Source organism: Spinacia oleracea, chromosome 3 (genome assembly GCF_020520425.1).
Source record: "Spinacia oleracea cultivar Varoflay chromosome 3, BTI_SOV_V1, whole genome shotgun sequence".
NCBI lineage: Eukaryota > Viridiplantae > Streptophyta > Magnoliopsida > Caryophyllales > Amaranthaceae > Spinacia > Spinacia oleracea.
In genome coordinates this window covers 58611697-58618622 of record NC_079489.1, presented here as the reverse complement: position 1 = coordinate 58618622, position 6926 = coordinate 58611697, and the positions used below count along the sequence as shown (strand labels likewise).

Sequence of the window (6926 nt, the reverse complement as noted above, 5' to 3'; positions counted from 1 at the left end):
ATTTCTATTTACATTTAATTGCAACACTTAAACATTCACATGCACGTAGCAATTAACTTCTTATGCTAGCAATTAACTACTAATGCACATATAATTCTATCCTATATGCCCTTTCCTATATTACCCATCTCTCGTAATAAATCAAAATACGTAAAACATTGAAACGCTTAAAATAAAAAAGAACGATTAATAAGAAAGAAATTTTTATTAAACGAATAAAAAAAACGAATAAATAGAATAAGGTTTTGTTTTTTTGTTTTCTTTTTTCCGAATATATTTAATTTAAATTCGAAAAGAAAAATAACGTACTTAATTCACATAAACGTAAAGTTTCGAATAAATAAATTAATTTCAAACTTAAATAAGAAATATTAATATACTTTTTAAACAAAATAAAATGAATTTGGTCCCCCAAAAAAAAGTACGCATTTTTTTAATGATATAATAAGTAGAAGCTCAATTCTAGGAAATTCGTTTTAAGAAACTAGCTAGTTTAGGCGCCTAAAAATCATTGAAGTAAAACCATAAGCTTCTAGATACCACTTTGTAACACCCCGATAATTCTTCCTTTTCTAAAATAACCTTTTAATATAAAACGTAGAGAATTATCAAGGCATTATCGCCCGTGTGAAAACGTAACGGCTTATTCAGAATTTTGCAGCGGAAAACATAAAACTAACTTTAGGTTTATAAATAATCGATTACATAGTTAATCCCAAAACCAATCAACGAAAATAAGATCAATTAACAAGTTTAAAGTCCAAATAAACAAACCCAAGTCAACTTAATAAATCAAAACTAAATACAAGCTCTCTATTCTCGATCCCAATGATGCAACATCTTCGAACCTGCAGATGGACAATGCTTATTGATCCTTACAGACTGCTCACCAAAGATTGGGTCATCACAGGATCAATAAGGCATAGCCATGATCAACATGCACAAGCAAAAGCACGTAATCAGCAAAGCTGAGTACTATATATACTAAATCAATAATAATCCTAACATGATTCTATTAAACGAACAATCCTAACATGATACTAATAAAACATAAGCAAGGATAACCACAACATATTGACTTGAAGACTATATTTGACTGAACTAGACTTTTGTATCATTAACATTATTTTAATTGAAATAGTCAATGGACCGAGTTGCTACTAGAAACTTCTTCTTCTTCACTAAGGAAGACGAGGTACGGGCGCGACTCCATAAACCCCAATGACCTGCGATATCGAGGGACTTTTGAATAAAATAGAACCGTTGATCAATCCGGCCCCAGAAAAAGCCATAGGCTACCCATGACCCCAAATCCTGATTGTCCGTCACTTTAGACGTGCACAGTCTAAAGCTATTGCTACTCAGTTTCACTTTACATGATTTACAAATTAAACTCTGTTATGACTCAACAATCACATAAGTCATACAATCAACAATTATTCTCCACTGTTTTTATCTTGGAATTAAGTACATGATCATAGAGATGTCAATCAAGACTTATTCCAATTAATCCAACCTTTCCTTTAATACTGATCAACCCCTCTATATGGGTATAAGGTTTCAACTTACTAAACAAGGTCCTTGACCCTCATAAAGTAGTGAAAAGCTAAAAGGGAACAATGAACAATCGATCTGAATTAATATATATAATAATCTAATGTTCCCAACCAACATGCTTGCATCAATCATCTACTAACATGTTATAATTCTCATAACGATATATATATATGCTTAACATGTCCATCCAACAATATTTAACATGCACTTTCAACATAACCAAGTTCATCAACAATTTCAACATAACCAGGTTCATTGAAAAATTCAACATGGTTTCAATAATAACACACATCACCAAGCAAACAGGTATGTACGTACCTTGTGTAAACAAACTGATAGGCCACTTTAACACTTTCAAAAGTCGCCTAAAGAGAATTCTCCGCCTAAAAAACCAACAAGTAATCCCAATCAATTTCTAATCATTGGCAACCATAATAAAGCATTCTAAATGCATCCTAAACATATTGAGAACTTTCCCCAATATCAAAACTTAAACATTTGATTTCCTAGCATCATAATTATTGAACTAGTGATTGAAATTTGTTGAAAACTCTTTGCAAACATCGTACTTTAAATTTTCAGCAATATAAATTCATTTAAAAGCTTCACCAAGGTCAATCTACGTTCCTAGTATCTCAAAACAACAAATTCAATAATCCATACTCAACCTACCATGATTAATAATCATAAAAACCTTGAATTTCATACTTTAAACAATCAAAATTAATATTTCAAAGTAATTTGATAATCTAAAAATTAATGACTTAATTATATAATTCGTATAATCTTAAATTCATAATTTAAATCACAAAAACCATAACTTTAATTCAAGAAAACATAATTCAAAATAATAAATCATGAATAAGCCCTAACTTATAATTCAATCAACCAAAACTTGAAATTAATTCGTTTATAATCTCAACCCAAATCTGAAAATCATGTTCAAACCATAAAAATCATAAATTTAATATCAAGAACATAATTTAAATTAACAACTATAATTAATTAAAATAATTAGTTACTTAGGGTTTAAGAAATAACCAAGAATTAAAGAGGAGAGAGGAGTTTGACCGGCTGACAGATGGTGGCTCGCGGCAAGGCTTGACCGGCGGACGGTGGTGGATGGCCTAGTTCGCGGTGCAGCTGCGCGACAATCGAGAAAAGTTAAGAGGAGAACGAAAACAGAGGGGGAGAGAAAGAACGAAAACAGAGGAAGAAAAGAAGGAGAATCGAAAGAGGAGGAGCCGAAGATTACCGTGCTCGTGGTGGTCGGCGGCTGGGACGGCGCCGTGGAGAGCAAGGCGGAGGAGAGGACACGGCTGAGAGAGAGAGTTGCTGCTGCTTGTGTGCGTGAGATTGGAGGGAGGAGGGTTTGCTTTTTTTTTTTCTTTCTTTCTGGTTTCACGTGAATTAGGGAAAAAGGGGAGGGAGTATTGTGTTGGTTTATTGGTTTGGGCTTTGCCCAATTGGGCTAGGAGTAGGATTTAGGTTGATGAATCCAAAATTGTTGGGATTGTTTTCTGATTTCAATCGAACGTGATTTCAAATTCCGAATTCCGTTTTAACGTAAAATTCAAAATTAAATTTTGATTTCATAAATCATTAAAATATTCAAAATGTAATAAAATCATTATATTTTAATTACATTTGCATTTCTAAAATCCGCATATTATATTTAAATATATTAATATACGTTAAAATATATAAACAAAATGTATAAAATTACGGGGGATTACATGAACGCTAACTTTTAATGCAAAAAAGCTAACTTTTACTTTTTTTTTTACTCAAAAAGGCTAATTAAAAGTTTTGGGGTTTCACTTAAGTGAAAAATTCGAAATATCAATATACTACGTAAAAGTTAAGAATATCAATGTAAAAGTTAGTTTTGGCGTAGTAAAAGTTCAGAAAAATCTTATATCAGTTTACCTAACCTTTACTACTTGAACGCTAACTTTTAATGCAAAAAAACTAACTTTTACTTCATTTTCACTAAAATAGGCTAATATTAACTTTTGGGGTTTCACTTACGTGAAAATTATGAATATTAATATAATCCGTAAAAGTTAAGAATATTAATGTAAAAGTTAGCTCTGGCGTAGTAAAAGTTAAGAAAAATCTTATATCATTTTAAATAATTTTTAGTACATGAACGCTAACTTTTAATGCAAAAAAGCTAACTTTTACTTTTTTACTCAAAAAGGCTAATTATAACTTTTGGGGTTTCACTTAAGTGAAAAATTCGGAATATCAATATACTCCGTAAAAGTTAAGAATATCAATGTAAAAGTTAGTTTTGGCGTAGTAAAAGTTAAGAAAAATCTTATATCATTTTACCTAACATTTTACTACTTGAACGCTAACTTTTAATGCAAAAAAGCTAACTTTTACTTCCTTTTTACTAAAAAAGGCTAATATTAACTTTTGGGGTTTCACTTAAGTGAAAAATTATGAATATTAATATAATCCGTAAAAGTTAATAATATCAATGGAAAAGTTAGCTCTGGCGTAGTAAAAGTTAAGAAAAATCATATATCATTTTACCTAACCTTTACTACATGAACGCTAACTTTTAATGCAAAAAAGCTAACTTTTACTTTTTTTTTTACTCAAAAAGGCCAATTATAACTTTTGGGGTTTCACTTAAGTGAAAAATTCGGAATATCAATATACTCCGTAAAAGTTAAGAATATCAATGTAAAAGTTAGTTTTGGTATCTTATATCAGTTTACCTAACTTTTACTACTTGAACACTAACTTTTAATGCAAAAAAGCTAACTTTTACTTCTTTTTTACTAAAAAAAGGCTAATATTAACTTTTTGGGTTTCAATTAAGTGAAAAATTATGAATATTAATATACTCCATAAAATTTTTGAATATCAATGTAAAAGTTAGCTCAGGTGTAGTAAAAGTTAAGAAAATTCTTATATCAGTTTACCTAAGTTTTACAACTTGAATGCTAACTTTTAATGCAAAAAGCTAAATTTTACTTCTTCTTTACTAAAAAAAGGCTAATATTAACTTTTGGGGTTTCAATGAAGTGAAAAATTATGAATATTAATATACTCCATAAAAGTTAAGAATATCAATGTAAAAGTTAGATCTGGTGTAATAAAAGTTAAGAAAAATCTTATATCAGTTTATCTTACTTTTACCACTTGAATGCTAACTTTTAATGCAAAAAAGCTAACTTTTACTTATTTTTTACTAAAAAAGACTAATATTAACTTTTAGGGTTTCAATTAATTGAAAAATTATGAATATTAATATACTCCATAAAAGTTAAGAATATCAATGTAAAAGTTTAGCTCTAGTGTAGTAAAAGTTAAGAAAAGTCTTAAATCAGTTTACCTAACTTTTATTACATGAAGACTAACTTTTAATGCAAAAGGCTAACTTTTACTGCTTTACTCAAAAATGCTTACTTTAACTTTTGAAGTTTCATAATAAAACCAATAGCCTATGTAGGATTTGAACCTACATCTCCGCGCAAGTTGCACGGTGCTCGACTAGTTGAGCTAATAGGCTTACAAAAATAAAAACACACAATGCAGAATAGCCATCATCAAAAGATTATGCAAGGGAATACAGAAAAAAATGCAAAAAAATGTTTTTCCCTATTTAAGTTATAGGTCAAACCAGTTCAGCTAGTTACTGCTTACAAATAGACCTTAGTCTTCTGGTTAAGAATAATCTAAATACTAAAGATGTCGCTCATATAAAAATAGCTTCATCCTAATGTTAATGACCACACATTTCACAGTAGAGATCCTCAAAGTATGATCTAAAACTTTAAAAGACATTATTTTCAATATGCTTGCTTGGAAATCGGAACTAAAAGGGCCTGCCATATACTTCAGAGGAAAGGACCAAAGACGGTAAATAGAACATGCTATTTTCTCTTTTCCTAATATGAATAAGAAACACCTTTATCTCAATGTAACTCTCACAACCTATCGCTAATAGAGTGTTCTTAAAACCCAAAGCAACTGAAAATTTCATACCAGACAATTGAGGTTATTAAAATCTCCTTAACAAAAACTAAATCCACAAAAGAAAAAGAGAGAAAGCAATCAAAGCAAAAACATATTTTCAGTTGGACACACATGATTGGCAATTCAAAGCACCAAAGCAATGACAACAATTAATCTACCTATTTGCTGTTGCTGTTTGTTTGAATTCAGCTACCCTATAGTATCTACTTCAGTTAGTTATTGAATTTTCTTAAGATATAAACAAATTAATCACATTTTTGGTAACTGAATGAAGTCAGACTCCAGTAAAAATGTGTGAAGATTGTGTCGGTTCTGGTATATGCTAGGAGTGCAAAGGAGAGAGATTTGTGCTTCAGAAACTACCAGGAGAAAGGGCTGCCAGGGCTAGGATGATTTCTAAGGATGCAGCTACTCGCTATACATTATTAAGTATAAAACGATCAATAACAACCAGAAATTGCAAGACTACTAGCAAAGAAGTATGAAAATCTGGACATTATCAAACTAAAACTTACATTTAGAGTAGAAGGTTCTAACAGTGGACAGTTTATCATTGTCAAGAGGAAGCTGCAATAGAAAAGCAGCCCAACACCAGTCCGATACACAAACTTCAGCGACAAAACCAGCTAACCACACACCTCAGCTATGCAGTCAAGACTCAAGCCCCTCAACAAAAGCCTCACAAGAACTAAAGACACAACCACAGGGTCAGCCAAAATCAACTTGCTTCCCGAACCAAAAAACATCAGAACAAAAACACCAGGAAAAACGTAGTAGCACAAGAATACGCAGTACAACTTCATCAGATCAAAATAGAATATCAGATCACCAAAACCAAAACAGCAGAAACAGTAAGACCAGGAACAACGATCTTCACAACCACAAATTTGACCTTAAGAATGGCAGGAACAAAAGAGCAGAATCAAGACAACAACTACTTAGAAAATCAATCAAAATTAAATCAACTAGGCATAAGAATAGATCAACGAGTTTGTCACTATCAATCTACCAAAACAATAACTAAATCCAAATATTTTGAATTTATACTACCTAAGTTCCTCAATCTATATAAAAAAAAACTAAATTCAAAGATGTTGAATACATACCTACACTATGATCCTCTGCGAATTAGAGTGAAGATCAATCGTAGAGGGAAATTCAAGCTCAAATTTGCAGAATTTTATCGCCCTAAAACCAATTGCAAATTCGATCGCAAATCTTCTTCAATCTCGTTTTCTCTTCTTCAATCTTATCGCTTTTTGTTAGCCTTCAAATCACCTTCAATCTTCTTCAAATTCGATCAGAAATTCGAGATTGAATATGCCTCGCGTTTTCTCTATCTGTTTTGGGTTTTTTCTTCTTCTTAATTTTCT

The 6926-nt window shown here is 31.0% G+C and overlaps 1 long non-coding RNA gene across 2 annotated transcripts; it reads right to left on the bottom strand.

The window, feature by feature from the left end:
* Positions 1-668: 668 nt before the first annotated feature.
* On the bottom strand, positions 669-6926 carry LOC130469041 (uncharacterized). 2 transcript variants are annotated; one of them, XR_008929419.1, is made up of 4 exons: positions 6660-6926; positions 6069-6241; positions 1876-1940; positions 669-882 (listed from the first exon to the last, which is right to left on the bottom strand). It is a non-coding gene; the product is annotated as an uncharacterized lncRNA (long non-coding RNA). The 2 variants fall into 2 exon arrangements; XR_008929418.1 differs by lacking the exons at positions 6069-6241; positions 6660-6926 and adding exons at positions 2599-2700; positions 2813-3920.